Raw genomic sequence first — 10,708 nt, 5'->3', positions numbered from 1 at the left:
AGATAGATAGTATAATATTGATCTGCTGATTCCTGTATTTCAGTGCTTCTAAACTCATTTAAATGCTAAGATTCTTTTTATTGCAGACCTTCTAAATATCTGGCTTCAATTTTTTTATCACAACCTCAAACTTTAGCTTTCATGATAGTTTCACCATTATACAGCTTAAAAAATATGTATTCTTAGTGATATGTACAGTGTTTAATTAATGCCCATAATGAATGGCTGATGACAGGAAACCTAAAGAATACTGATGCTAAACTACATCAACTAAATGAGAAACAAAAAACATGAGAATAATTATGCAAATTAGGCTAAAAAACAAGCCTCACACCTATATGTTGAATTCATCTATTCAAAATTCTATAGAATCATATTAAGTCATATTTTCCATTTACTGAGAATAAAGGTTATTTATATCTGCATGTGCTATTTTAGGGACATGGTAGCTTGAAATGGCATGCTTGAAATCTCTCATAGCCTGTTTTTTTGTTTTGCTTGTTTTTTTAACTTCAATGCCTTTTATTCCTGTAAGTTCTTTTTATTTATTTATTTTTCTAATTTTTTAAAAAATTAATTTTTATTGGAGTATAGTTGCTTTACAATGTTGTGTTAATTTCTACTGTACAGCAAAGTGAATCAGCTATATGTATACATATAATGTCCATGGACAGAGGAATGGATAAAAAAGATGTGGTATATATATACAATGGAATGTTATTCAGCCATAAAAAGGAATGAAATTGGGTCATTTGTAGAGACGTGGATGGAGCCAGAGACTGTCATAAAGAGTGAAGTAAGTCAGAAAGAGAAAAACAGATATCATATATTAACGTTTATATGTGGAATCTAGAAAAATGGTATAGATGATCTTATTTGCAAAGCAGAAATAGAGACACAGATGTAGAGGACAAACGTATTGACACCAAGGGAGGAAGTCGGGGCGGGTGGGATGAATTGGGAGATTGGGATCGACATATATACACTATTGCTACTATGTATAAAATAGATAACTAATGAGAACCTACTGTATATAGCTCAAGGAACTCTACTCAATGCTCTGTGGTGACCTAAATGGGAAGGAAATCCAAAAAAAGAGGGGATATATCTCATAATCTTTTAAATTAGAAACAAGACAGAAAAGTTGAAAAATAAACCACTTAAAAAAGTACAAATGCAAGAATTTAAAACATCTCATATTCTAATTTTTTCTATTCTTTGGTCTGAAAGCATCTGGTAACCATTGGGGGAAAATGGGTGAAGGATATGTGGGACCTCTCTGTATTATTTTTACAACTTCCTGTGAGTCTATTATTATCTCCAAATAAAAAGTTTTAAAAAGTTGTACCTGGGTGTATTAGTTTCCAGGGACTGCCATATCAAAGAACCACAAGAATTATAAAAAGGTATGTAAATGAGAAGTAAGGCTTCCTGATTCTTCAGATCTCCAGTTCACCTTCCCTAAGACAACAAATAAATTTAACAAATATTATGTGCCATAATGCTAGGTGCTGGAAATAGAGGGATAACAAAAGACACATGGTCTCTGTCCTTAAAATGCTTTTAGTGTTCTAAGGGAGAGAGAACCTAAGCATACAATTACAGTACACACTACATGTGTAACACTGGGTAGGCCCCTTAACCTCTTGGTTTTTTGAAGTCCTCAGTTGTAAAAATGTGAGGGTGCTATGAATTTATATTTGGGGCACGACAAGGTCGAGAAGAGTGTGTCTTTTCCTTTATTCTTCCAAACTGGAATGTCTTCCCTCTTTTGCGCATGGGTCCAAATCTCACTTGTCCTTCAGGCGGACTGCCGAGGAGCCTTCCCTGATTCCCCAGGCCACACAAATCTCTGCCTCTTAGGGTCAGTGCCATACAACCTAGCTGTCTCTTACGTTAATCTTGTCTCTCAAGCCAAACTCAGGATATGGGTCTCTCTTGCCCTCCTGTGGCCCCTGCGGCTGTGCCAGCCCACCGGCACACCCCACGTGGGGTGTCTACTACACTAGGGCATGGGTGGGGAGGCCCAGGGGTGAGGGGCGAGGCAGAGTACCTTTGCCTCTACCCTGTTCTCCTCCACAAAACTGCCCCTCCTCCTCAAGCCTGCCCCTCAAGTCAAAGGTTCCATATATGACCTCACTGGGTAGTGATGCCCTCACAGGCATTCTCAGAGTTTCCATGGCAGCATAACTGTGCAAACGGGCTGCACTCAGAGAAACTTCTCTACCAGTTCTCCACCAGATACCAATCTTTTTGGCTGTCTGTGTGAGAATGTGTGACCGGATAGTGTATGTGTACTCTAACCTGTGCTCTGTTCCCTGGGTGGGCAGTGCAGCAGGTACACCCAGACAGGGCAACTCTACAGGAGGTATGATACACACACAACCTCACCTGGCTGGCACATGTTCCTGTGGGGGTTGCCAACTACGTACAGCTGAGCACTTTCCCAGATGTAAGTAATACCGGTGACCTGGGACGCCTTCAGGGACGCACAGTTCTCACTGCTGAGGACAAGTGAAAGGTCATCCCTGGACAAGTGTGCAGGACGGTTCTGAGCTTTATAAATGTAGCCTTACCCTTTGGGCTACAGGATGCTTCCATTCAGACCCTTTCCTGATTGGCCTCTTAACAAAAGACAAGTGCATTTTTGTTGGCAAATTGTAAATGGAGCGGTTTGAGGAACAGGGCCACTCTTGAACCGCACCTTCAAACCCAGGCACCACTGTACTATCATGGAGACATCTATATCGGTCCCCTCAGACACATCCCTTACTGAGTTGCTGAGTACTAGGGGAGAGGGTGTTGCCATATTGATGGGAAGACCGTAAGAACGAAGCGGGGGTGATGAAGTGCTAATGAGACTGGAGGGCTGAGGAGATGGTGTCCCAGGAGGCTGGGTTGATGTGAGCCTAGACTTGTACCCAGAACCCGGTTCTGAGTCTCCTGATCACTCTGCCTCAGTATTTGTCCTTGTTCTAATCGACATAAAAGTATTAGACAGCTAGAGTTCAGTGTGGTTGAAATAGGCAGTATAAATGGGGCCAAGAAGGGTTGCCAAGGGGGCAGGGTTCTTAACAAATTTATATTAGATTATTTTTTTCCAAAACTTGAAAGACATTTCCATGAAAGCCTCAGAAGTGACAGACTGCAAGAAATGTTTTCTCTGTTGTGGAAGGGAGAGATGGAGAGGATCATGATTGCAATTACTTTCGGGTTCTACTGTTTTCCCTGGGAACGGTGAAGAGACTTCCTCATCTGCTGCAGCCCTAGGCTCTAGGGATTGCTTTTGCAGCCAGTGTCCCTTCTCTAGGGACTCATAGAGATGATGGGCCAAGGCTGTGTTTTGGACGTCAAATAGGTCAAAAGGTCTTCAGCCAGAAACTGGGAGAGACATGAGAGAGGGAAATTCTGGCAGGAGACTGTGCACAGCAGAAGTGACTGATCAGTTCTGATTTTCTTTGCAGCAGCAGTGCCTCCCGTTTCTCGTCCTACATCTGGTCACTACCATGTCCTGTACCGCGGGTGTGGAGAAACGCAGTTGGGCTGGCACGGGGAGACATACTGCCTGGTTGGTGGCTACCGGCTCTACGGGGATGTTCCTTTGGCCACGCCAGCTAAGGTAGAAGCAGAGAAGCCAGTCCCCAGACGTGCTCCGAAGAGAAAGCACTCTCTGGAATGGTCGGACGAAGACCTGGGTTGCCCCAGACCCAAAATCCGGCGATTGGAGCTTTCAAGCAGCACAGGAATACAAGGTGCTTTGATTGTCAAGCAGGGTGGCCCAACCTCTGGGCACATCGCCTCTGCAAGAGCCACAGTAAACGAATGTCCCATATTTGCTCTTTCAAGGTCGGCAGCAGGGAGTCCCCTCCTAAAGAAGGTTTTCTCTCATTGCCACACTATCCAAGGTTGCCACAAATGTTCCTTCCTGTGGGCCTCATCAGGCTAAGGGCAGAGTTGTCTCTTTGCTTCTCTGAGTCGCACCATATGGTCTTAGTAACACCTCTTCACCCTGTTGACCATGTTTTTCATGGGGGCTGCTGCTGAGACTTTATCTCATCCTTTCATGGTAGAGAGAGAGAGGATTCTAATGAATTTTACTTCCACGGGAGAGGGGAGTGTTATGATTATGTTGTCATTTTCTATGATGTCCTTTTGTCATGAATTTCTTTTCAATTTCATGTTAAAATGGGCCCACCATTCCCACTTTGTGAGGTCATTCAGCACCCTCGTTTTGCACCTTTAACATCTCTCTCAGTATCACTTGGAAATGTTTGAAATGGCATGAGCTTGTCTTCACATTCCTATCAGCTGTAAATCCGGAGCCCCAACATGAACCTAACCATTGAACAGAACACCTCTCCACTACCTGTGTAACACTGGGTAGGCCCCTTACCCTCTTGGTCTTTTTAAGTCCATAGTTGTAAAAATGTGAAGGTGCTATGAATTTATATTTGGGGCAGCACAAGGTAGAGAAGAGTGTGTCTTTGCTTTTATTCTTCCAAACTGGAATGTCTTCCCTCTCTTCCCCTTGGAAGATGCTCCTTTGGCCACGCCAGCCAAGGTGGAAGCAGAGAAGCCAGTCCCCAGACGTGCTCCTAAGAGAAAGCACTCTCCGGAAATGCCGGACGAAGACCTGGGTTGCTCCAGACCCAAAATCCGGCAATTGTAGCATGGTGCCAGGAGGCGGACCCCACAGAATCTTGCAGGTGAGCCATCCTGAAGAGAAGGCAATGGTTTAAATGCCTAAGGCAGGGAATGCCTCTTCCTGCACTGACACCCCCGCCCCCCGCCTACTGCCCACTGCCACAGATTAGAACCTGCATCTTTTTGTCTGAGCCTTCCCCAGCCAGGATCCTCCTTCTATACTAAATGGCCATAAGCCAGGAGCCTCAGAAACTGAGGTTTGTAATGAGAGTCTGCCCTGAACATCCCAGGGCTGAAGCTGGCCTGGAAGAAACCCTGACGTTCCTCTGCTTAATCCTCAGGGGCCCCTTTGTGAGCTGAAGAAAGAAAAGTCTAGAAAAAACGGATACCTGGGAGGGGAAGATGGCAGAAGAGTAAGACACGGAGATCACCTTCCTCTCCACAAATACACCAGAAATACATCTACACGTGGAACAACTCCTACAGAACACCTACTGAACGCTGGCAGAAGACCTCAGACCTCCCAAAAGGCAAGAAACTCCCCCACATACCTGGGTAGGGCAAAAGAAAAAAAGAAAAAACAGAGACAAAAGAATAGGAACGGGACCTGCACCAGTGGGAGGGAGCTGTGAAGGAGAAGAGGTTTCCACACACTAGGAAGCCCCTTCGCGGGAGGAGAGTGCGCGTGGCGGAGGGGGGAAGCTTTGGAGCCGTGGAGGAGAGCACAGCCACAGGGGTGCGGAGGGCAAAGCGGAGAGATTCCCGCACAGAGGATAGGTGCCAACTGGCACTCACCAGCCCGAGAGGTTTGTCTACTCAGCCGCGGGGGCGGGCGGGGCTGCAAGCTGAGGATCGGGCTTTAGTCAGAGCGCAGGGAGAGGACTGGGGTTGGTGGAGTGAACATAGCCTGAAGGGGTTAGTGCACCACGGCTAGCCGGGAGGGAGTCCGGGAAAAGATCTGGAGCTGCCGAAGAGGCAAGAGACTTTTTCTTCCCTCTTTGTTTCCTGCTGGGCGAGGAGAGGGGATTGAGAGCGCTGCTTAAAGGAGCTCCAGAGACGGGCGCGAGTCGTGGCTAAAAGCGCGGACCCCAGAGACGGGCATGAGACGCTAAGGCTGCTGCTGCCGCCGCCACCAAGAAGCCTGTGTGCGAGCACAGGTCACTATCCACACCCCGCCTCCGGGGAGCCTGTGCAGCCCGCCACAGCCAGGTTCCCGGGATCCAGGGACAGCTTCTCCGGGAGAACGCACGGTGAGCCTCAGGCTGGTGCAAAGTCACGCCAGCCTCTGGCGCCGCAGGCTCGCCCCGCACTCCGTGCCCCTCCCTCCCCCCGGCCTGAGAGAGCCAGAGCCCCCGAATCAGCGGCTCCTTTAACCCCGTCTTGTCTGAGTGAAAAACAGACGCCCTCCAGCGACCTACACGCAGAGGCGGGGCCAAATCCAAACCTGAGCCCCTGGGAGCTGTGAGAACAAAGAAGAAAAAGGGATATCTCTCCCAGCAGCCTCAGAAGCAGCGGATTAAAGCTCCACAATCAACTTGATGTACGCTGCATCTGTGGAATACATGAATAGACAACGAATCATCCCAAATTGAGGAGGTGGACTTTGAGAGCAAGATTTATCATTTTTTCCCCTTTATCTCCTTTTCTGAGTGTGTATGTGTATGCTTCTCTGTGAGAGTTTGCCTGTATAGCCTTGCTTCCACCATTTGTCCTAGGGTTCTGTCTGTTTTTTTTTAAAATTTTTTTCTTAATAATTATTTTTATTTTAATAACTTTATTTTATACTACTTTATCTTCTTTCTTTCTTTCTTTCTTTCTTTCTTTCTTTCTTTCTTTCTTTCTTTCTTTCTTTCCTTCCTTCCTTCCTTCCTTCCTTCCTTCGTTCCTTCCCTCATTTAGACAAAGAATCATCCCAAATTGAGGAGGTGGACTTTGAGAGCAAGATTTATGATTTTTTCCCCTCTTCCTCTTTTTGTGAGTTTGTAAGTGTATGCTTCTGTATGAGATTTTGTCTGTATAGCTCTGTTTCCGCCATTTATCCAAAGGTTCTATGCGTTCGTTTTTTTTCTTAATAAGTAGTTTTTAATTTAATAACTTTATTATATTTTACTTTACTTTATTTTACTTTATCTTCTTTCTTTCTTTCCTTCTTCCTTCCCTCCTCCCTTCCTTCCCTCCTCTCTTCCTTCCTTCCTTCCTCCCACCATCCCTCCCTCCCTCCATTCTTTTTTCTTTTTTTTCTTTCTTTCTTTCTTTCTTTCTTTCTTTCTTTCTTTCTTTCTTTCTTTCTTTCTTTCCTTCTTTCCTTCTTTTCTTCTTTCTTTCTTCCTTCCTTAAATTAAATTCAATATAGATATTTAAATTTAAGGTAAAATTAAATTATAATTTGAAATTATATGTGGAGTTTTATTTCCTTAAGAATATTTTGGAAATTTCTACTCCTATTTTAACTTATATTTTCAGAGAAGGTATTTGGTCCAAATGAAGAATATCTTCAATTATTGTTCTTCTATTGCAAGCAAAAAAGGATTTATACTTCTTTTCATGAAATATGGTTGTTTGACAACAGAAGAATAAATATTTTATATTTTTAGAAACAACAGTCAGGCTACTGATATTCTTAATGAGTTTTAATAAATCTGAATGCTTCTTATCATCTACTCTTTAGCTGGTACCTGAGGAGTTGTATACCTCCAGGAAGATATGTGCTCCAGACCCGTAAATATGCAGTTCACAGAGCGCACCACCAGAGGACAATAATGAAGTAAAATCTTGAAACCATCTAGTGAAAATAGTGGGAGTTTAAATAAAAGCAACATTTCACAGTATGCTTTTCTGACCAATGTTATATCTAATACCCTAATGGATTATATGTACATGGATTCTGAAAAGTCAGCAGCACACTTCACTGGTCAATTTCTATGATAAGGGGAACGGAATTTGAGTGTAGAAAAACAGTATACTTACATCTTAAAATTCCACCCCTACAGAATCTACTCACTATTGAAAACTGGTAAGAATAATAGCTTTCTGTGTCTCAGTGACCAGATAACATTTTCAAGAGTAGAATTTATCTTCCTATGATGCTCAAAAACACAGGAAAAATGCATATCTAGGACAATGGATAAACTCTATATGACATGAGAAAATATTCAAATGGAAAAATATAAGATCTACAAGGCACAGTTTTATATGCATTAGTGTGGATATATACATAAAGAAGCTCTAAGAAACATAGAAATCACTTCCAGGAAGCAATTTTAGGTAGAAGAGAATTAACATGGATGAGGAAGAAAAGAGAGTTGGTTTTAAAATAGTTTCATTTCCTTTTTGTTTGTTTATTTATTTGTTTTATTTATTTGGTCTTTGGAATATAAGAAAACAGTGGCTTTCAGATCAGTATCCCAGTGGAACAAAGGGACCGAGGTCTATCCTGGAGCCCAGCCATTGTTTGACTATCTTGTAATAATACTGGTGAAATACAACCAAACCATTTGAACTATAAGCATCCTCTCTGACAATAAACTTAAGACACCAACATTATATATTAAAGAAAGTAAAGAGAGAATACTGTTTTCTTTAGAGAGAAAATACAGATCCTGGATCAAATCAATAATGTCAGCAAACCTCATGGGTATAAAATATTCTGCTGTCTATCATTTAGAACATGCCTCTAGAGGAGGGAAACTGGGTGATAATTTCCCCAGATTTTATATTTAATTCAAATATTTTAGATAAGAGGCATCTCTAGTAAAACATTGTATTATTGATTCTTTCCAATATGATAGCTCAGAGGAGTTCCTCTTTCCTTCTCAAATACATATGGGGAAATGGAGGTGGGTGTGGGTTATAGGAAGTATCTAAATAGAGCATAATAATCAACAGTTTGTTTTTTAAAAATAGAAATTTCTATTCAAATTGTTTCCAGAGACAGAAACACACAGAGACAATTCCATGTGACAACAGTGAAAGAGACCAGAGTGATGCAGCTGCAAATCAAACAACTGCCAACACCAGTGATTGATGGCCACCACCAGAATCTGGTTAAGACAAAGAAGGATCCTCCCCTTGAGGCGTCAGAAAGAACATGGCCCTCTCAACACTTTGAGTTTGAACTTCTGGCCTCTAGAGCTGTGATAAAATAAATTTCTGTTCTTTTAAGCTAACAAGTTTGTGGTATCTTGTTATGGTAGCCCTAGAGATGACAGTATTTGATTCCTGAGCTGGCAACTGTATTTTGACTATGTAATGACTATTCCAAGATAATCAACAGACACAAAGATAAAGGCAAAACTGAGACTAAGCCCAGTTCTTTTTATTCCCAGAATAATAAATGATTTTTTAATTAATTTAGATCTCTTTGTCTAACCCCTCTGCTTTTCAGAAGAGTATGTGGGACCAATCAAGTATTCATATGTTATACTTTCATTTTAATTCATCTCAAATTATTTCTAATTCCCCTTATGAGTTCTTACTTGACCCATGAATTATTTAGGAATACATTCTTTAATTTCCATTTGTGATTTTCAACAAATTTCTTTCTGTTAACGATTTCTTATTGCATTCTGTTGTCATCTGAGAGCACTCTTTGTATTGTTTATGTCCTTTAAAATGTACTGAAATTTGTTTTATGGCCTAGCATATAGCATATCCATGTGCATTTGAAAAGAATGTATATTCTGATGCTGTTGGGTGGAATGTTTTATAGATGGCTGTTACGTCTACTTGATTGATAATGCTGTTCAAGGTTTTTATTTTCTTGTTGATTTTCTGTCTGTTCTGCTATTGAAAGAAGGGTATTAAAGTATCCAACTATTATTGTAGAACTGTCTGTTTCACTTTTCTGTTGTGTCGATTTTGCTTCATTGTATGTTGAAGTCCTGTTGTTAGGAGCATATAAGTTTATAATTATTATGCATTCTAGACGGAATAATCACTTTATCATTTTAAAATGTCTTTGTCTCTAGTAAAAATTTTCGTCTTAAAATATAATTTTTTTCTGATATTTTCTTAGCCACTCCAGTTTTGTTGTTGTTGTTTTGTTTTGTTTTTACTGTTATGGTATATCTATTCCAACCCTTTTACCCTTCAGCTATATATTTTCTTTTTTTTTTTTTGTAACATCTTTATTGGGGTATAATTGCTTTACAAAGGTGTGTTAGTTTCCGCTTTATAACAAAGTGAATCAGTTACACACATACATATGTTCCCATATCTCTTCCCGCTTGCGTCTCCCTCCCTCCCACCCTCCCTATCCCACCACTCCAGGCGGTCACAAAGCACCGAGCTGATATCCCCTGTGCTATGTGGCTGCTTCCCACTAGCTATCTACCTTACGTTTGTTAGTGTATATATGTCTATGCCTCTCTCCTGCTTTGTCACAGATCACCCTTCCCCCTCCCCATATCCTCAAGTCCGTTCTCCAGTAGGTCTGTATCTTTATTCCTGTCTTACCCCTAGGTTCTTCATGACATTTTTTTTCTTAAATTCCATATATATGTGTTAGCATATGGTATTTGTCTTTCTCTTTCTGACTTACTTCACTCTGTATGACAGGCTCTAGGTCTATCCACCTCATTACAAATAGCTCAATTTCGTTTCTTTTTATGGCTGAGTAATATTCCATTGTATATATGTGCCACATCTTCTTTATCCATTCTTTCGATGATGGGCACTTAGGCTGTTTCCATCTTCGGCCTATTGAAAATAGGCCTGCAATGAACATTTTGGTACATGACTCTTTTTGAATTTTGGTTTTCTCAGGGTATATGCCCAGTAGTGGGATTGCTGGGTCATATGGTAGTTCTATTTGTAGTTTTTTAAGGAACCTCCATACTGTTCTCCGTAGTGGCTGAACCAATTCACATTCCCACCAGCAGTGCAAGAGTGTTCCCTTTTCTCCACACCCTCTCCAGCATTTATTGTTTCTAGATTTTTGATGATGGCCATTCTGACTGGTGTGAGATGATATCTCATTGTAGTTTTGATTTGCATTTCTCTAATGATTAATGATGTTGAGCATTCTTTCATGTGTTTGTTGGCAGTCTGTATATTTTCTTTGGAG

The 10,708-nt window shown here is 41.6% G+C and overlaps 1 long non-coding RNA gene across 2 annotated transcripts; it reads left to right on the top strand.

The window, feature by feature from the left end:
• Window positions 1-4,996: 4,996 nt before the first annotated feature.
• Window positions 4,997-9,533, top strand: LOC309835412. Of its 2 annotated transcripts, XR_014297992.1 has the most exons (4): window positions 4,997-5,894; window positions 6,145-6,240; window positions 7,313-7,408; window positions 8,573-9,533. It is a non-coding gene; the product is annotated as an uncharacterized lncRNA (long non-coding RNA). The 2 variants fall into 2 exon arrangements; XR_014297993.1 differs by having other exon boundaries at window positions 4,997-6,240.
• The last annotated feature ends 1,175 nt before the right edge of the window (window positions 9,534-10,708 follow it).

This window comes from Grampus griseus (assembly GCF_964374135.1).
Source record: "Grampus griseus genome assembly, chromosome: 17".
Classification (NCBI taxonomy): domain Eukaryota; kingdom Metazoa; phylum Chordata; class Mammalia; order Artiodactyla; family Delphinidae; genus Grampus; species Grampus griseus.
Note: the sequence above shows the minus strand (reverse complement) of the source record. Positions and strands in the feature narration are given on the sequence as shown.